The 22098-nt window shown below is 40.5% G+C and overlaps 1 long non-coding RNA gene across 1 annotated transcript; it reads left to right on the forward strand.

The window, feature by feature from the left end:
- Positions 1–1427: 1427 nt before the first annotated feature.
- Positions 1428–19691, forward strand: LOC116356266 (uncharacterized). Its single transcript, XR_004204750.1, has 3 exons — positions 1428–1527; positions 7170–7300; positions 19510–19691. It is a non-coding gene; the product is annotated as an uncharacterized LOC116356266 (long non-coding RNA).
- Positions 19692–22098: the final 2407 nt, after the last annotated feature.

A 22098-nucleotide genomic window follows, 5' to 3' on the forward strand; every position in this document is an offset into this window, starting at 1 on the left:
CTAACGGCACAACCTAGATTCGAGACGATGTCTTAACTTATTATTCCAACTTTGTGAAAGTGACAAACTAACACGTTTACATTTTTGTCAAAAACAACTTTATATGGAAGTAGTGCCGTTGAGCACATGCTGACCAGACCAGACACGTCTCGTGTGCGAGCGTTGCAAAATAAATGTAGAAATCCGTGTTATTCAATTATTTCACCCACCCTGCTCGCGCGAGAAGTCGCTTCTATTTGTGACGCAGATCTTGCTGCAAGTCCTCCCTCTCCCATCTCCTCATTGGTTTATAGAAGCAGGTACCCATGTGCCATCTTTGAAAGATGAAACTTTTGCCGGTTGTGGTGGTAATATCATGAAAGTGTAGATGCCAATCACCATATAAATTCAAAGATGAAAAAGCCTGGAAGGAGGAGAGATGACTAGAAACGATTCGATTGGCCGTTTTATGTGTGGATTAATTGTCGGAGAAGAGAACCTTGTGCATTTCAGGTAAAAGAACAACTCAATGTTTATATCCCAGGACAAATTAGCTAGCAACAGCAAGCTAGCTAAATAGGACAAATTAGCTAGCAAGTGCAAGCTAACTAGCTAAATTGCCATACATGTTTCATGCTTTTCGACCTGTCCCCAAAGTAATGTCATTGGTTCAGAGTTTGTTTGGATATTTTAACCTGCGTGTCGTAATGCGTTTGGTGTAGGGGGACAAAATACATTTATGCACGATGGCGCACATGTGCAGGCGGTTTGGGTTCCGTGTTAGACTGGGTGAATTGCTTCTAAGCATGAGTTTAGCTTGCCAACGTCACCATGACATCGACCACAAGTGTGATCGGGGATTTCGATTGGAGAAGCAGTTTTAGCCAATCATCAAATTGTACTGTCTTTGACGTAACGTTTTTTATTTATTTTACTTGGCAAGTCAGTTAAGAAGAAATTCTTATTTTACAATGACGGCCTACCCCGGGCGACACTGGGCCAATTGTGCACGCCCCTATGGGACTCCCAAACACGGCCGGTTAGGCACTGAGATGCAGTGGCTTAGACCGCTGCGCCACTCTGGAGGGGTAACGTTACTGGGGCTGAACTGGGCCCACTTTTTGGTTTGAAGGAGCGTATGGGTCGGTGCACAATGCAACAACTTATATAGTAAATCATTGCAAAAAAAAAGAGTCCTAAATGCGATTCGAACACATGTGTGATTGATAATGATACGTCAAATGCTAGCACTCTCTTCAGCTAGTAGGTTCTCATAAGCTGATTCAGTACCAAGCCACTGACTGAGAACAGCGTTTTAATAATTAAAGTGAAGTTACACTACTCTAAAGAGTAGGTCTACTACAGCATAAAGTAACAATGTTTCTAGACAGATAGTCAACGTTACTTTGATCGAATTCACCAACATTAATAACGACCTCTGTGACTTCAACCTCTCTCCATGTAGAATTACACATTCCCGGACGTCATTATCTGAAGTGAAATTGAAAATCCAGCAGATGGCGCAGGAACTCCGTTCAAGATATGCAGGTTGGGTGCTTGCCTTGATTTGATATGAATATGGATTTTGTGCAGTAGTAGATTCAGTAGATTATATACATGTCAAGTGATTGTCCACATTTAATATTTAAGCATATTTTGAAGCAAATACAGTATTTGTTTACAAATGATGAAGTAAGCTTAATTTCAAGCTTATGATTAATTTATACAATTAATTATTCAATCAATATGAATTAAAACCAATGATCAGCAGTAGCCTACAAATTTCAGATTGCACCTTGAATCAGTCTATGTGTAGAAATAGAATAATCATGCAATGTTTTTATGGTTTTCATCAATTCGTTTTTTGTATTATGGGTAAATGAAGTTGTTTCCCCTGAATGCTGCCGGGACCGGGAGGCTGCGCTGACAGGAGTAGGCTATGTGCTCAGACCAGTCAATGAGCCTGTCAATGATCCAGAAAGTCATGCCCAGGCAGCCGTGTGTTGAATTTAGTCCTAACATTTTAGAACGAGTGCCATTTGCACTCTTATGAATCGACTGAATAACCAAAATAACATATTGATTGATGGCACATTCAGGGTGCTAAAACGTTTTTATATATATGACAGTGGAACCTTTGTACATTTTTTGTAGATTGCAACATAACCAGCACAAGTACAGCTCGTCACCAAGGTGAATCTTAGTGAAAGGATTTTAGTGGCTGATGAAGTGTGTGTGTATTTGCCAAAATGGTCAAGTCTTCTTACAAGATTCCTAAATTCTCTCCCCGTAGGTGGGCTCCGGAGAGTGGGGACTTGATACATAGTAGACAGTTATTGCATTGAGATGATGCTGATATTCTATAGTCCAGCTCATTTAGGTGAGATCTGATTTCTTCCTAATGTCATTGTATTCCGGAACTGTACGATATGACAAGACTATATCCAAATAAGCATCTCCTTCACTTATCTTACCCTCTGACTCTCTAATTAGTTATCCCTTTAAATGTTCCCACAGAGGTCATAAAGTGGAGTGAACATGTTTTTCTTGTAAATTGTAATCACCACCACAAATTATTTGTTTGTGGTGTAACTTTATGACTGTGAAGCAATTATTGTTTTAATGATATACAAATTAACTTCCACAAGGGAACGGAAATCGACAAGAAAATAAGAGCCACCTGTTTCTACATTTTACCTCAAGCAGGCATACCTTCCTACTGGGCCCTTTTGCCAAAATAGCTTTGTTTTGGAAGGTTGAGCTAATTCCACTTTGAGGTTGTGCCCTGATGTGGTTGTGGTTGACCAGTAGGGGGATCTCTATCCACCATATTCTTACTACTGTAAATCAGAAGACAATATACAGTAACAACAACTGTTGGTCTTATCCACAGGTGGTTTACTTGTTTTGAACAGTAGTATGGAAGCACACACACCACATATTCCCATTTGAAGACTTGTTGAAGGCTTACTGTAAAAAATTACTTCCTGGGTCAAAAGCGTAGTAAGAAGTAAATCGTTTTAGACTAGAGGATAAACCGATAAAAGCATGGTTAAGTCAAGTTGCAGCTTCACACCTGAAACATCCTAATCAATTCATCCAGAACCCATGGGGAGGAACATTAGGACAATTGCTTTGGCTTCATCTACAAAGCTTCCCAGTTAGAAAGAGAACTTTGTGCTCAATGATGAATGTGTGTGAGAAGGCTTTAGTATACATGACACACAGCTGAGACTGAAATGGAACACATGAGGAAGTTCAGGGGTTGAAAATGAATTGGTCTCCCCCTCTGCTCACATTATACAGCGCTGCTTGATAAAGTGAGCCCTACTAACCTCAATAGCAATGTGCAGGACCAGGACACATGCAAAATACTTACCATTTTATGTTAGGCCCAATGTGCCGCAAAATATTACATTGATCATTAACCCCAAATTTGGGCTGAGATTGGCTGTGTTAAAGTTGCCTAGCTGTACTGCTGCTCTTTGTGATGTCATAACCTGTAGCTCCCAGCTGTGCAGGTGCAGACGTGTCCTGGCCATGACTTTAATGTTGATTTACCTCCCAGATTCAAATGAGAGCCAGCTGTACACTACACTTCCTTCAGGCTGAAGTTCCAAACCCAGTGGAATATTTATGATCACTGACACTGCTGCAGGTGTTTTTATGACTAGTTAGACTGGTAGTAAACAGGAAGGTTGTTGAGTATAAAATGAACTGATCAGGTGGAAAACATTTGCCACAAGGGGAAAATGACATAGCAATAGGAAAACCTGGGTCTCATTTGAAGTTGTGGGTTTTGTAAGTCAATCCAGAGTCCTCATTAAAAATGGGCATCTAGACATCAAATCACGTTTTATTGGTCACATACACATGTTTAGCAGATGTTATTGTGGGTGTAGTGAAATGCTTGTAAATCATTCGAAAGCACAGATGAAGGTATAGAAGCTGAAACGTATGCTTCTTTTTTTTGTACAGCACTTTCGTATGACTTTCACCTTTATTGTTTGGAGCATAGATTAAATTAAATGGATAGTTCCCCCGTCAAAACATGTTATAAACACCTTTGGCAACTATTACAGCTGTGAGTTTTTTGGGGTAAGTCTCTAAGAGCTTTGCATACCTGGATTGTGCAATATTTGCCCATTATTCTTTAAAACATTGTTCAAGCTCTGTCAAGTTGGTTGTTGATCATTGCTAGACAGCCAAGTCTTGACATATATTTTCAAGCAGATTTAAATCAAAACTGTAAGTAGGCCACTCAGGAACATTCAATATTGTCTTGGTAAGCAACTCTAGTGTAGATTTGGCCTTGTGTATTGTCCTGCTGAAAAGTGAATTGGAAAGCAGACAATTAATACATGCTAAATCAGTTCTAATTTTGTCTACAGCCTTATTCTAAAATTGATTAAATTAAATGTTTTCCTCCTCAATCTACACACAATACCTCATGATGACAAAGTGAAAACAGGTTTTTAGACATTTTCGCAGAAACATTTTTTGTTGAAATAACTTATTTACATAAGTATTCAGACACTTTGCTATGAGACTCGAAATTGAGTTCAGGTGCATCCTGTTTCCATTGATCATCCTTGAGATGTTTTTACAACTTGATTGGAGTCCACCTGTGGTAAATTAAATTGATTGGACATGATTTGGAAAGGCACACACCTGTCTATATAAGGTCCCACAGTTGACAGTGCATGTCAGAGTACAAACCAAGCCATGAGGTTGAAGGAATTGCCTGTAGAGCTCACAGACAAGATTGTGTTGAGGCACAGATCTGAGGAAGGGTACCAAAAAATGTCTGCAGCATTGAAGGTCCCTAAGAACACAGTGGCCTCCATCATTCTTAAATGGAAGAAGTTTGGTACCACCAATACACTTCCTATAGCTGGCTGCCTGGCCAAACTCCTCAGTAAAAGGCATGACCGCCCGCTTGGAGTTTGCCAAAAGGCACCTAAGGACTCTCACGACCACTCCAATTTATGACCTCTGTGGGAACATTTAAAGGGCTAACTAATTAGACAGTCGGATAGAATCATGTAGTAACCAAAAAAGTGTTAAACAAATCAAAATAATTTGATATCCTTCAAAGTAGCCACACTTTGCCTTGTCGCAAAGTGTGGCTACTTTGAAGAAAAACAAATCTCTAAATATATTTTATAAGTACTTTTTGGTTACTACATGATTCTGTGTTATTTCATAGTTTTAATGTCTTCACTATTATTCTACAATGTATAAAATAGTAAAAATAAAGAAGACCCCATATATATATATATATATATATATATATATATATATATATATATATATATATATATATACACACACACACACACACACACACACACACACACACACAGTTGAAGTTGGAAGTTTACATACACTTAGGTTGGAATCATTAACACTCCACACATTTCTTGTTAACAAACTATAGTTTTGGCAAGTCGGTTAGGAGATCTAATTTGTCATGACACAACTCATTTTTCCAACAATTGTTTAGACAGATTTAATTCACATATAATTCACTGTATCACAATTCCAGTGGGTCAGTAGTTTACAAACACATAGTTGACTGTGACTTTAAACAGCTTGGAAAATTCCAGAAAATGATGTCATGGCTTTAGAAGCTTCTGATAGGCTAATTGACATAATTTGAGTCAATTGGAGGTGTACCTGTGGATGTATTTCAAGGCCTACCTTCAAACTCAGTGCCTCTTTGCTTGACATCATGGGAAAATCAAAAGAAATCAGCCAAGACCTCAGAAAAAAAAATTGTAGACCTCCACAAGTCTGGTTCATCCTTGGGAGCAATTTCCAAACGCCTGAAGGTACCACGTTCATTTCATCTGTACAAACAATAGTACGCAACTATAAATACCATGGGACCACGCAGCTGTCATACCGCTCAGGAAGGAGACGCGTTCTGTCTCCTAGCGTGTATGTAAACTTCTGACCCACTGGGAATGTGATGAAAGAAAGAAAAGCTGAAATTAATAATTCTCTCTACTATTATGCTGACATTTCACATTCTTAAACTAAAGTGGTGATCCTAACTGACCTAAGACAGGGATTTTTTACTAAGCTTAAATGTCAGGAATTGTGAAAAACTGAGTTTAAATGTATTTGGCTAAGTTGTATGTAAACTTCCGACTTCAACTGTACATTGCTCAGAGTGGCATTGACTAGAATACAGTATATACATATGAAATTAGTCAAACATAAGAGTTATTTCAGCTTTCATTTCTTTCATCACATTCCCAGTGGGTAAGAAGTTTACATACACTCAATTAGTATTTGGTAGCATTGCCTTTAAATGGTTTAACTTGGCTCAAACGTTTCAGGTAGCCTTCCACAAGCTTCCCACAATAAGTTGGGTTCATTTTGGCCCATTCCTCCTGACAGAGCTGGTGTAACTGAGTCCGGTTTGTAGGCCTCCTTGCTCGCACATGCTTTTTCAGTTCTGCCCATAATTTTTTAAAAATAAGATTGAGGTCAGGGCTTTGTGATGGCCACTCTAATACCTTGACTTTGTTGTCCTTAAGCCATTTTGCCACAAGTTTGGAAGTATACTTGGGGTCATTGTCCATTTGGAAGACCCAAGCTTTAACTTCCTGAATGATAACTTGAGGTGTTGCTTCAATATCTACATTTTCCTCCTTCATGATGCCATCTATTTTGTGAAGTGCACCAGCCCCTCCTGCAGCAAAGCACCCCTACAACATGATGCTGCCACCCCATGCTTCGCGGTTGGGATGTTTTTCTTCGGCTTGCTAGCCTCCCCCTTTTTCCTCCAAACATAATGATGGTGATTATAGCCAAACAGTTCTATTTTTGTTTCATCAGACCAGAGGACCTTTCTCCAAAAAGTAAGATCTTTGTCCCCATATGCAGTTGCAAACTGTAGTCTGGCTTATTTTATGGCAGTTTTGGAGCAGTGGCTTCTTCCTTGCTGAGTGGCCTTTCAGGTTATGTCTATAGAACTCGTTTTACTGTGGATATAGATACTGGAGGAAACAGGTACAAAGGTATCTTAACAAGGTCTTTTGCTGCTGTTCTGGGATTGATTTGCACTTTTCTCACCAAAGTATGTTCATCTCTAGGAGACAGAATGAGTCTCCTTCTTGAGCGGTATGACGGCTGCGGGGTTCAATGGTGTTTATACTTGCATACTATTGTTTGTACAGATGAACGTGGTACATTCCGGTGTTTGGAAATCGCTCCCAAGGATGGACCAGACTTGTGGAGGAGGTCTGCAATTTGGCTGATATCTTTTGATTTTCCCACGATGTCAAGCAAAGAGGCACTGAGTTGGAAGGTAGGCCTTGAAATACATCCACAGGTATACCTCCAATTGACTCAAATGATATCAATTAAACTATCAGAAGCTTCTAAATCCACAACATTTTCTGTAATTTTCCAAGCTGTTTAAAAGCACAGTCAATTTAGTGTATGTAAACTTCTGACCCACTGAAATTGTGATATAGTGAATTAATTATAAGTGAAATAATCTGTCTGTAAACAATTGTTGGAAAAATGACTTGTGTCATGCACAAAGTAGATGTCCTAACTGACTTGCCAAAACTATAGTTTGTTAACAAGAAATTTGTGGAGTGGTTGAAAAAAACGAGTTTTAATGACTCCAGCCTAAGTATGTAATACTTAGTAAGTATTTGATAAAGCAGAACTTAATATTTGGTACAGAAACATTTGTTTGCAATTACAGAGATCATACGTTTCCTGTAGTTCTTGACCAGGTTTGCACACACTGCAGCAGGGATTTTGGCCCACTCCTCCATACAGACCTTCTCCAGATCCTTCAGGTTTCGGGGCTCTCGCTGGGCAATACGGACTTTCAGCTCCCTCCAAAGATTTTCTATTGGGTTCAGGTCTGGAGACTGGCTAGGCCACTCCAGGACCTTGAGATGCGTCTTACGGAGCCACTCCTTAGTTGCCCTGGCTGTGTGTTTCTGGAAGTCCCAGCCACGACCCATCTTCAATGCTCTTACTGAAGAAATACATGGCGAGGAATGTATTGTATTGAATACATGGTGAGGAAAAATCTCGCGATACATGGCCCCATCCATCCTCCCCTCAATACGGTGCAGTCGTCCTGTCCCCTTTGCAGAAAAGCATCCCCAAAGAATGATGTTTCCACCTCCATGCTTCACGGTTTGGATGGTGTTCTTGGGGTTGTACTCATCCTTCTTCCTCCAAACACGGCGAGTGGAGTTTAGACCAAAAAGCTCTATTTTTGTCTCATCAGACCACTTGACCTTCTCCCATTCCTCCTCTGGATCATCCAGATGGTCATTGGCAAACTTCAGACGGGCCTGGACATGCGCTGCCTTGAGCAGGGGGACCTTGCGTGTGCTGCAGGATTGTAATCCATGACGGTAATCCATGATCCATTAGTGTGTTACTAATGGTTTTCGTTGAGACTGTGGTCCTAGCTGTCTTCAGGTCATTGACCAGGTCCTGCCGTGGAGTTCTGGGCTGATCCCTCACCTTCCTCATGATCATTGATGCCCCACGAGGTGAGATCTTGTATGGAGCCCCAGCCCGAGGGTGATTGACCGTCATCTTGAACTTCTTCCATTTTCTAATAATTGCGCCAACAGTTGTTGCCTTCTCACCAAGCTGCTTGCCTATTGTCCTGTAGCCCATCCCAGCCTTGTGCAGGTCTACAATTTTATCCCTGATGTCCTTACACAGCTCTCTGGTCTTGGCCATTGCGGAGAGGTTGGAGTCTGTGTGATTGAGTGTGTGGACAGGTGTCTTTCATACAGGTAACGAGTTCAAACGGGTGCAGTTAATACAGGTAATGAGTGGAGAACAGGAGGGCTTCTTAAAGGAAAACTAACACGTCTGTGAGAGCCGGAATTCTTACTGGTTGGTAGGTGATCAAATACATATGTCGTGCAATAAAATGCAAATTAATTACTTAAAAATCATACAATGTGATTTTCTGGATTTTTGTTTTAGATTCCGTCTCTCACAGTTGAAGTGTACCTATGATAAAAATAAATTTTCAGACCTCTACATGCTTTGTAAGTAGGAAACACTGCTGATTTTGCAGGTTATCAAATACTTGTTCTCCCCACTGTATCTGGTACACTTATTAAGTGTTTCCACTGTTCCATATGGTCAGACAATTATAATATTGTGATCTAACCGTTTGGCACACATAATACTCACGGAACGCTTGCACCAATACCCACCTATTCTGGATCTCCAGTAGTTTCCACAACTAAGTCAAATGTCTTTCACAGATCTGACTTCCCCTTTCCCTCCTGAGCAATATGTAAACATTCACCCGTTTCGAGTTTCTTTTTCACGTCCTCCGCATCCATTTTGCTGTCACGTGTTAGTGTGTTAGGAGTTTGTTATAACCAATTTATTGATGTGATTGAGATAGGCTATAGGCCAGGCCCTATTGGTGACATGCATGCGATGCTTACATGTTTCACATAAAGAGAGCAAGGGTTGAAGGAATATGAAATGTTTTTCCTAAACAAATTAAGAATTTCGGTAACAGAACTTTTCAGTCAGAAACAAGAAACGAAATGGCTGTAATTATGTTGCAGCTTCAGCACGGACAGCGCAATAAACACTTGTTGTGCTGTGATGCCTATTCGCTGCAGCAGGGAGGAGAGCAAGACAACGAGCGCCAGTCAGACAGGCAGTCGCTGTCATTTTTGTTAACATGGTGTGACCATTGGGCTCTTAAGTCATTTGTTTGTCTTAATTATTTCAATCAAACAGTGTGCTTAAAACATCAGTACCTATGTAATTGTTTTTATTCAAACACAGGGTGTGTCTGTCTATATATGGGAAAATTATTTTAAACAAGAACAGGACGACTCGGTCAACCAAGATTTTCTTTAGTCGGGACAACCCTAGGACCATTACCCTGAATTTGAAATATAGACCTGCATATGTAAGAGTGTATAGACATGCAGACCCAGAATTTCAGGAGGGATAGCAAAGCCATCAGGGTGTGATGACAGGAAATGTTCTGTAGGTAGCCTTCTGCTGTTGATACTGGCCTGGACAGACCAAATCAAATTGATTTATATAGCCCTTCGTACATCAGCTGATATCTCAAAGTGCTGTACAGAAACCCAGCATAAAACCCCAAACAGCAAGCAATGCAGGTGTAGAAGCACGGGGGCTAGGAAAAACTCCCTAAAAAGGCCAAAACCTAGGAAGAAACCTCGAGAGGAGCCAGGCTATGTGGGGTGGCCAGTACTCTTCTGGCTGTGCCGGGTGCAGATTATAACAGAACATGTTCAAATGTTCATAAATGACCAGCATGGTCAAATAATAATAATCACAGTAGTTGTCGAGGGTGCAACAGGTCAGCACCTCAGGAGTAAATGTCAATTGGCTTTTCATAGCCGATCATTGAGAGTATCTCTACCGCTCCTGCTGTATCTAGAGAGTTGAAAACAGCAGGTCTGGGACAGGTAGCACGTCCGGTGAACAGGTGAGGGTTCCATAGCCGCAGGCAGAACAGTTGAAACTGGAGCAGCAGCACGGCCAGGTGGACTGGGGACAGCAAGGAGTCATCATGCCAGGTAGTCCTGAGGCATGGTCCTAGGGCTCAGGTCCCCAGAGAGGGGGAGAGAGAAAAAAAAATAGAGAGCATACTTACATTCACACAGGACACTGGAGAAATACTCCAGATATAACAGACTGACCCTAGCCCCCTGACACAAACTACTGCAGCATAAATACTGGAAGCTGAGACAGGAGGGGTCAGGAGACACTGTGGCCCTATCCGATGATACCCCCAGACAGGGCCAAACAGGCAGGATATAACCCCACCCACTTTGCCAAAGCACAGCCCCCACACCACTAGAGGGATATCTTCAACCACCAACTTACCATCCTGAGACAAGGCTGAGTATAGCCCACAAATATCTCCTCCATGGCACAACCCAAGGGGGGGCGCCAACCCAGACAGGAAGATCACATCAGTGACTCAACCCACTCAAGTGACGCACCCCTCCTAGGGACGGTATGAAAGAGCCCCAGTAAGCCAGTGACTCAGCCCCTGTAATAGGGTTAGAGGCAGAGAATCCCAGTGGAGAGAGGGGAACCGGCCAGGCAGAGACCGCATGGGCGGTTCGTTGCTCCAGAGCCTTTCCGTTCACCTTCACACTCCTGGTGCCAGACTACACTCAATCATATGACCTACTGAAGATACCAAATGTCCATTTAGTTGGTGCGTTTGATCCAGAAAAACACAGCTTCCAACTTATGCAACGTCGCTACAAAATATCTCAAAAGTTACCTGTAAACTTTGCCAAAACATTTCAAACTACTTTTGTAATACAACTTTAGGTATTTCTAAACGTATATAATCAATCAAATTGAAGACGGGATGATCTGTGTTCAATACAGGAGCAAAACAAACTGATGCTACTTTTCTGGTTACGCGCCTCTATCAAAAGGTACACATGAAGTGACTCTCGTTCTGAGCTATGGTACTTCTTCATTACACAAAGGAAAAACCTCAACCAATTTCTACAAACTGGTGACATTCAGTGGAAGCGGTTGGAACTGCAGGAAAGTCGATTCGGTCTGACGCCATTAAAAGGTAATTTACCACCTTCACAAGTGCAGTCTCAGTGCTATGATGGGTCTAAAACCAGACTGAAGCATTTCGTATACATTGTTTGTCTTCAGGTAGGCAGTGAGTTGCTGCGCAAAAGCTTTTCCTAAAATCTTTGAGAGTAATGGGAGATTTGATATAGGGCAATAGTTTTTCTATATTTTCTGGGTCAAGGTTTGGATTTTTCAAGAGAGGCTTTATTACTGGCACTTTTAGTGAGCTTGGTACACATCCGGTGGATAGAGAGCCGTTTATTATGTTCAACATAGTAGGGCCAAGCACAGGAAGCAGCTCTTTCAGTAGTTTAGTTGGAATAGGGTCCAGTATGCAGCTTGAAGGTTTAGAGGCCATGATTATTTTCATCATTGTGTCAAGATATATAGTACTAAAACACTTGTGTGACTCCCTTGATTCTAGGTCCTGGCAGAGTTGTGAAGACTCAGGATAACTGAGCTTTGGAAAAATATGCAGATTTAAAGAGGAGTCTGTAATTTCCTTTCTAGTTATCATGATCTTTTCCTCAAAGAAGTTTATGAATTTATTACTGCTGAAGTGAAAGCCATCCTCTCTTGGGGAATGCTGCTTTTTAGTTAGCTTTGCAACAGTATCAAAAATAAATGTTGGATTGTTCTTATTTTCCTCAATTAAGTTGGAAAAATAGGATGATCGAGCAGCAGTGAGGGCTCTTCGATACTGCACGGTACTGTCTTTCCAAGCTCGTCAGAAGACTTCCAGTTTGATGTGGCGCCATTTCCGTTCCAATTTTCTGGAAGCTTGCTTCAGAGCTCGGGTATTTTCTGTATACCAGGGAGCTAGTTTCCTATGACAAATGTTTTTAGTTTTTAGGGGTGCAACTGCATCTAGGGTATTGCGTAAGGTTAAATTGAGTTCCTCAGTTAGGTGGTTTAACAGATTTTTGTCCTCTGACGTCCTTGAGTAGGCAGAGGGAGTCTGGAAGGACATCAAGAAATCTTTGGGTTGTCTGAGAATTTATAGCATGAATTTTGATGCTCCTTGGTTGGGGTCTGAGCAGATTATTTGTTGAGATTGCAAACGTAATAAAATGGTGGTCCGATAGTCCAGGATTATGAGGAAAAATATTAAGATCCACAAAATGTATTCCATGGGACAAAATTACGTCCAGAGTATGACTGTGACAGTGAGTAGGTCCGGAGACATGTTGGACAAAACCCACTGAGTCGATGATGGCTCCGAAATACTTTTGGAGTGGGTCTGTGGACTTTTCCATGTGAATCTTAAAGTCACCAAAAATGTGTTATGACTACAGGGTCCGATAGGAACTCAGTAAGGAACGCTGTATATGGCCCCCCCAAAAAAGTGATTGAGTAGGCTGCATAGATTTCATGACTAGAAGCTCAAAAGACAAAAACATCGGGATTTTTTGTAAATTGAAATTTGCTGTCGTAAATGTTAGCAACACCTCCGCCTTTGCAGGATGTGTGGGGGATATAGTCACTAGTGTAACCAGGAGGTGAGGCCTCATTTATCACAGTAAATTCATCAGGCTTAAGCCATGTTTCCGTCAGGCCAATCACATCAAGATTATGATCAGTGATTAGTTCATTGACTATAACTGCCTTGGAAGTGAGGGATCTAACATTAAGAAGCCCTATTTTGAGATGTGAGGTATCACAATCTCTTTCAATAATGGCAGGAATTATTCTAGTGAGATTGCTAAGGCGAACACCGCCATGTTTAGTTTTGCCCCACCTAGGTCGAGGCACAGACACGGTCTCAATGGGGATAGCTGAGCTGACTACACTGACTGTGCTAGTGGCAGACTCCACTAAGCTGGCAGGCTGGCTAACAGCCTGCTGCCTGGACTGCACCCTATTTCATTGTGGAGCTAAGGGAGTTAGAGCCCTGTCTATGCTCGTAGATAAGATGAGAGCAACCCTCCAGCTAGGATGGAGTCCGTCACTCCTCAACAGGCCAGGCTTGGTCCTATTTATTGGTGGGTGAGTCCAAGAAAGAGGGCCAAATATCTACAAATTCTATCTTTTGGGAGGGGTAGAAAACAGTTTTCAACCAGCGATTGAGTTGTGAGACTGCTGCTCATCACTCCCCCTAACTGTGAGGGGCCAGAAACAATTACTCGATGCCGACACATCTTTCTAGCGGATTTACACGCTGAAGCTATGTTGCTCTTGGAGACCTCTGTCTGTTTCATCCAAACATTGTTGGTGCCGACGTGGATAACAATATCCCTATACTCTCTAGATTCGCCAGTTTTAGCTTTAGCCCGCACCATCTTCAGATTAGCCTTAACATTGGTAGCCCTGCCCCTGGTAAACAGTGTATGACCGCTGGATGATTCGTTTTTAAGTCTAATACTGCGGGTAATGGAGTCGCCAATGACTAGGGTTTTCAATTTGTCAGAGTTAATGGAGGGAGCCTTTGGTGTCTCAGACCCCGTAACGGGAGGAGTAGAGCCCAGAGAAGGCTCGGCCTCAGACTCTGACTCGCTGCTTAATGGGGCGAACCGGTTGAAAGTTTCTGTCGGCTGAATGACTGACACCAGTTGAGCATTCCTACAGCATTTCCCTCCAGAAGCCATGAGAAAGTTGTCCGGCTGCGGGGACCGTGCGAGGGGATTTATACTACTATCTGTACTTACTGGTGGCACAGATGCCATTTCATCCTTTCCTACACTGAAATTACCCTTGCCTAACGATTGCGTCTGAAGCTGGGCTTGCAGCACAGCTATCCTCGCCGTAAGGCGATCGTTCTCCTGTATATTATGAGTACAACAACTGCAATTAGAAGGCATCATGTTAATGTTACTACTTAGCTTCGGCTGTTGGAGATCTTGACGAACCATGTCCAGATAAAGGGTCCGGAGTGAAAAGGTTGAATAAAATTAAAGTTGAGTGAGGGAAAAACGAAAAATATAAACGGTAATTAAAAAGTAAAAACCGTAAAGTTGTCAGGTAGCAAAGTAAGGTTTGCAACGAAATGCACAGCAGCACGTAAACAAGCCTGCACGTAAACAAGAACAACTCAACACAGAGATCACTAACTGCTCACATACTCCTCAGACACACAGTTCTCAGCTGGGTTACAGGATACTTACTGACTGTTGCCATTCTAACCTGCCCAGCTCTCAGCGAAAGGGGGATGTGTCTAGATGTAGACTTTAAAAGGTACTCACACTTAAACCATGAAAAGGAAAATCCAAAATCCAATGAGGCCAAGATACAAAGATATTGTAATGAAACAGCAGGGAGCAGGTCCCGAACCCTCGACCCCGAGGTCCGGCGCGCTATCGACTGTGCCGCAAAAGCATGCTCGAGCGGCAGTCGATTTCCCGCGCTTATAAACCCAGGGTCGTTACAATATAATTAAAAAGAGAGTTCACCCAATTTTCAAAATGACACATTGGTTTCCTTACCCTGTAAGCAGTATATGGGCGAAGTATGACAGCAATCCATGCTTTGGTTTAGTTTGCCTGGCAGTGGCTAGCTCTGTTTCCAAATGCTAATTCAAGTAATTGAACCGATCTTAGCATTTTTCACGGATAATTTTCAAATCCTCTTTAAGTGACATTGTTGAGCTTCACAATAAATGTTGAATACTTTTGAATGATTTGGACGATTTGAAAAATTATATCAGTCCCATTCCTTAAATGGGATTTGTGCCACAAATGCTGAAACATGAACATTTGGAAACAGTGCCAGGGAAACTGAACGGGCCAAAGCATGGATTGCTGTCATACATAAGCAACACACGTCCCGCCCACCTGAGGATCTGTCTTTTTCAGTCATCTATTTCCTGTGGTTGAGGGATGCAAAATGCACTTGTCACTTAAGTCTCGCTGGATTGATTGCAATCATTTTAATCCGAGTGTATCCTGTTATTGACACACTTGTTGAATTATGCAAGAGAAGGTGACAACAACAGTAATTAATGAGGCAGTCTAGACAGCGCAGGAGAATGCAGGTAGGGTTGACAGAGCAGATAGGGTAGACAGAGCAGGTCTTTGGTGGTTGCAGCCCTGTTCTACACCTTTTTATTTATTCATATACAGTGCCTTCGGAAAGTATTCAGACCCCTTCACTTTTTTCACATTTTGTTACGTTACAGCCTTAATCAAAAATTGATTTAAAAAAATCCTCAGCAATCTACACATAATACCCCATAATGACAAAATTAAAACTTAATTTTTTAAAAAGAAAATACCTTATTTACATAAGTATTCAGACCCTTTACTATGAGACTCCAAATTGAGCTCAGATGCATCCTGTTTCCATTGATCCTCCTTGAGATGTTTCTACAACTTGATTGGAATCAACCTGTGGTAAATTCAATTGATTGGACATGATTTGGAAAGGCACACACCTGTCTATATAAAGGTCCCACAGTTGACAGTGCATGTCAGAGCAAAAACTAAGCCACAAGGTCGAAGGAATTGTCCGTAGAGCTCCGAGACAGGATTGTATCGGGGCACAGATCTGGGGAATGGTACCAAAACATTTCTGCAACATTGAAGGTCCCCAAGAACACATTGGCCTCCATCATTCTTAAATGGAAGAAGTTTGGAAGCACCAATTATCTTCCCAGAGTTGGTCAGGGAGGTGACCAAGAACCTGATCATCATTCTGACAGAGCTCTAGAATTCCACTGTGGAGATGGGAGAACCTTCCAGAAGGACAACCATCTCTGCAGCACTCCACCAATCAGGCCTTTATGGTAGAGTGGCCTGACGGAAGCCACTAATCAGTAAAAAGTCACATGACAGCCCTCTTGGAGTTTGCCAAAAAGCACCTAAAGACTCTCAAACCATGAGAAACAAGATTCTCTGGTCTAATGAAACCAAGATTGAACTCTTTGGCCTGAATGCCAAGCGTCACGTCTGGAGGAAACCTGGCACCATCAAGACGGTGAAGTATGGTGGTGGCAGCATCATGCTGTGGGGATGTTTTTCAGAGGCAGGGACTAGGTGACTAGTCAGGATCGAGGCAAAGATAAACGGAGCAAAGTACAGAGAGATCCTCAATTAAAACCTGCTCCAGAACCTGCAGGACCTCAGACTGGAGTAAAGGTTCCCCTTCAGGACAACAACCCTGTTGGAAGTCTCTGATTGGCCTTGACTGACCCAGCCAGAGCCTGAAGTTGAACCCTATCGAACATCTCTGAAGAGACCTGAAATCAGCTGTGCAGCAACGCTCCCCATCCAACCTAACAGAGCTTGAGAGGATCTGCAGAGAGCAATGAGAGAAACTCCCCGAATACAGTTGTGCCATGCTTGTTGCGACATACCCAAGAAGACGCGAGGCTGTATCACTGCCATATGTGCTTCAACAAAGTACTGAGTCTTTATGGGTCTGAATACTTATGTAAACATGATATCAGTTTAAAATGTTTTATAAATTTGCAAAAATGTCTAAAACCTGTTTTTACTTCGTCATTATGGGGTATTATGAATACACAGTGTATTCATGCAAATTAGGTACATATAATTATTTATTTATTTTAACTCAACATATTTTTTACAATTATACAAAAAGAATATGTGTATATGAGTGCATTCTAAGATTTCTTTATTTTTAATTTTACAATAAATACCTGAATTCCCACCAAAATCCATTCATTATTTGTCCGTGCCAGTAAAACATTTTATGCCATGTAATTCAGTCAATATCTGATGGATTATAAAAATTCAAAAGGTTTAGAGTATCTTCATCCATCGTCAAACTATTGCACTTATTATACCTCTTTGGGATAGGGGGTAGCATTTTAACTTTTGGATAAATAGCGTGCCCGATTTCAACTTCTTGCTACTCATGCCAAGAATAGAAGATATGCATATTATTGGGGGATTTGGATAGAAAACACTCTGAAGTTTCTAAAACTGTTTGAATCATGTCTGTGAGTATAACAGAAATTATGTAGCAGGCAAAACCCTGAGGACTAACCTTTCAGAATTATTTTTTTGAGGTCACTGTCTGTTCAATGAGTTCTCATTGGGAAACGATATTTCTTAGGCACTTGTTTGCAGTTCCTACTGCTTCCACTGGATGTCTTCAGTCTTTGGAATTTGGTTGAGGTTATTCCTTTGTGCAATGAAGAAGTACGGCCATTTTGGAACAGGGTAATGTTATGTGTACTGTTTGAGAGTTGCGCAAGACTTGAAAAGTAGCGTTAGTTTGTGATCCTCCTGCATTGAAAACAGATAGACCCGTCTTCAATTTGATCGATTATTAACGTTTAAAATTACCTAAAGTTGTATTACAAAAGTAGTTTGAAATGTTTTGGCAAAGTTTACAGGTAACTTTTGAGATATTTTGTAGTGACGTTGCGCAAATTGGAAGCTGTTTTTTTGTGGATCAAACGCAACAAATAAATGGACATTTTGGATATATATCGAAAGAATGAATCGAACAAAAGGACCATTTGTGATGTTTATGGAACATATTGAAGTGCCAATAAAATAAGCTCGTTAAAGGTAAGGCCTGATTTTATATTTTATATCTGCGTTTTGTGTGGTGCCTGCAGGGTTGAAATATGCTTATTGTCTCTTTGTTTACTGTTGTGCTATCATCAGATAATAGCTTCTTATGCTTTCGCCGAAAAGCCTTTTTGAAATCTGACATGTTGGCTGGATTCACAACGAGTGTAGCTTTAATTTGGTATCGTACATGTGTGATTTAATGAAAGTTGGAATTTTATAGCATTTGTTTTAATTTGGCACTCTGCATTTTTCCTGGCAATTGGCCAGGTGAGACATTTGCGTCCCGCCTATCCCAGAGAGGTTTAACTAAAAAAATGTAAAACATTTTAACAATTTCTATGACCGTTGATACATACATTACCTTCAAAAAGTATTCACACCCCTTAACTTTTTCCACAATTTGATGTGTGACAGCCTAAATATAAAATGTATCAAATTTAGATTGTGTGTCGATGATCTACACATAATACCCCATAATGGCAAAGTGGAATTTTGTTTTCAGAAATGTTTACAAATTAATAAAAAATGAAAAGCTGAAATGTCTTAAGTCAAAAAGTATTCTACCCCTTTATTATGGCAAATGTCAGGAGTAAACATTTGCTGGACAAGTCACATAATAAGTTGCATGGAGTCCCTCTGTGCAATAATAGAGGTTAACATTATTTTGGAATGACTACCCCATACATACAATTATCTGTAAGGTCCCTCAGTCAAGTAGTGAATTTCAAGCACAGACTCAAAGACCAGGAGAGTTTTCCAATGCCTCACAAAGAAAAGCAAAAAAAAGGGTTTAAAAAACTGACTGAATATTCCTTTACGCATGGTGAAGCTGTTAATTAGGCTTTGAAAGGGGTATCAATACACCCAGTCACTACAAAGATAAAATAAAATTGTATTGGTCACATACACATATTTAGCAGATGTTATTGTGGGTGTAGCGAAATGCTTGTATTCCTAGCTCCAACAGTGCAGTAGTATCTAACAATTCACAAAAATACACACAAACCTAAAAGTAAAAGAATGGAATTAAGATATATATGTATATATACAGTGGGGAGAACAAGTATTTGATACACTGCCGATTTTGCAGGTTTTCCTACTTACCAAGCATGTAGGGACCTATTTTTATCATCGGTACACTTCAAAAATCCAGAAAATCTCATTGTATGACTTTTCAGTAATTAATTTGCATTTTATTGCATGACATAAGTATTTGATACATCAGTAAAGCAGAACTTAATATTTGGTACAGAAACCTTTGTTTGCAATTACAGAGATCATACGCTTCCTGTAGTTTTAGAAGATTTCTCAGAAAAACAAGCATATCTCAGTGAAATGTTAATGGAGCACTGAGCGAGTAGATATTTTTTTTTTAAAGCCATTTTATATTTAATTCAGCTTGTGTCATGTTAATTTTGCTTTTTGCAACCCGCAGGAACAACTTTGCAGACAACCACCGCCACAACATGTAAAATCCTCAAAGGTCGCTGCGAGAAGCGGCACTGCCTTTTCAACAGAACTCTGCTTATTATCGGATGTATGTATTACAGTAGGTTATGAAATCGGACTTTTTGGATATAATGTTATGATATGTTAAAGATCCCATTGAACGATTAAGAACATGAAGAATGATATTTGTCTGGGTAAAATGTATTTGATAAGATAAGGAAGTGAAATTTCAGCACAAGTGTGTTTTCAACCACTATGGGCAATTCCACTAATGGAATGACGCTTTGGCTCAGTTTTTTCACTTTAAAATGTATGCCAAACAAAAACCATTTGATTTCAAAGTTTTACAAACCATACAGCTCTATGCACAAGGACTATATTTAACAATTTCCACTGAAGAATTTACAAAAATACATTTAGTGGAAGAACTGGGCAGATGCTAACTTTGGTAACAGAATTACAGTAAAATCAGGTTTTTATAAGACCACGTTTTCCCAAACTCTGTTAAATATAAGAATCTGCTATGACATAGCACCTTAAATTTAAAAATAATCTCTTGGTTATTGAACTACAGTAAGTAAAGTGGATTTACACCTGGTAACGAATTACAATAACGGACTTACATCATGGGTCCCTGATCTGAACTAAACAGAAATGCACAATTATAGATATGAATGTCATTCTCATGTTTCACAAGTTTGGACATCACAGCGCAGTAGAATGCAGTAGAGTTCAGTGCAGTAGAGTACAGTACAGTTCAGTACAGTAGATTAGAGTACAATACAAGATAATTATTCATAAACAAAATTGATCAGCAAAATCACTAAATTAATTGTTGTACTTTTCAGACTTAATCCAGTACAATATACTGTACTCTACTGTACTATAATCCACTTTTCTTTACTGTATTGTACTATTGTATTGGTCTTTACTATACTGTGCTCTACTCACTACTGTATTGTACTGTACTGTGCTGTACTCACTGTACTGGACTGTGTCATCCAAACTTGTGAAACATACAGTACGTCTATGATAGGTTCAGATTTGGTCCAGTCCGGTCCATCTGTAGATGTTAACATCAAGGCACTGGTGGACTGACCAAATTTTAACGTCCATGGACGTCCAGTGTCGGTCGGTGCTGCTTACAGTAAATGGAAAGAGAGAGGGCTCATGGGTAGGTGTCAGTAAGAGCTGGCAGAGGTGACGTTGACAGGAGAGTGAGAGAGAGGGAGGGGTTGGTCCAGACTGACTGCTTTAACACTCTTGGTTTGACCACCAGACAACAGAAAGACAAAGGAAACAGTTATGAGCTGAACGTAACAGCATGGTCCAGCAGGTGACCCAACTGTGGTTCGTGACCATTATGATTTCCCATTGTAGCCAATTAGGTTGCAGTGATTCTGTTACTTATTCTTTGGTAATTATTATGAGTTTTAACCACTTAATCATTCATAAACAAAATTGATATAAGTAAAATCACTATAACTAATTGTTTTACTTTTCAGACTTATTCCAGTACCTGTTTGCCCATCAAAAGCCACAGGAAGAGTTTTGATATAGGCCTAGGGCTTGTGTGTGCGCGGGGTGTTAATACTTTAAACCCCCTCCACCAGAACCCATGTTATCAGTCATGAGATATGCATCCACTAATCCATGCCACAGGGGTGGCTGGGATTCTTTGATTCCCAGGCATTATCTCTCACTCTTTGAATGAACGCTTTACACTCGTGGGAATTGGCCTATATGGATAGGGCTAAATTGAAATGTTTCTTACAGAAGAAATTTGATTGCTACCAGGGTTATGCATTTCATAAGGGAACAGTTGGGAGATTATGTGGAAATTATTAAACCTAAAATTGAGGACACAACAGATCTCCTGACACGATACTGAATCCAAACATTACACTGTTGATTTTATGTGTATTTTACATTTACTTTACACCGCGTTTGTTGATAACAAAATCTGAAAATACTCAGGATACCTTCAGTAACATGACAATAATATTCCTTGAAATGTAGGGTAGGTGCAACATAAGATAAAAACATGACAAGGGTTTGAGTGAGAGGACAAATTGGTGTCTCCAAGTGGCCACATACCTCACCAAAGTATGCACAAGTTCCTAAGTAATTTCAATGCACTTTTATGACTCGAAAAGAGTAACTATAAAGTGCTTTTTTTTTTTTGTTCTTCTAGCTGTGCCGTTGAGGAACTAGAGCAAGCAAACTTGTAGTTGTTTTGTTTGGAACACAATCCTGCATCCCCACCATCACAATCCAAAAACAGCCCATTATAAATCACAATCTGGGTCAGGTGGACATAATTTGAAAGCTTTTGATATTGCTAAAAAAAACTTCTCAATTAGATGTTAACTACAAGGTAGCCTATGCCTACCTGGCAGAATGATATCATGATTATTTGAATCAATCTAGTGGCCATTTATTTTGCAAACTCTGCAATTACATGAGCGCTACAGACAAACAATGGTCACAACAAAATGGTCACAACCCCCAAATGTCAACATTTCTTAACTTTCGAGGTCTCCTGATGGGGTATAAGCATTGTTATGAAATTTGA

Source organism: Oncorhynchus kisutch, linkage group LG22, assembly GCF_002021735.2.
Source record: "Oncorhynchus kisutch isolate 150728-3 linkage group LG22, Okis_V2, whole genome shotgun sequence".
NCBI classification, from domain to species: domain Eukaryota; kingdom Metazoa; phylum Chordata; class Actinopteri; order Salmoniformes; family Salmonidae; genus Oncorhynchus; species Oncorhynchus kisutch.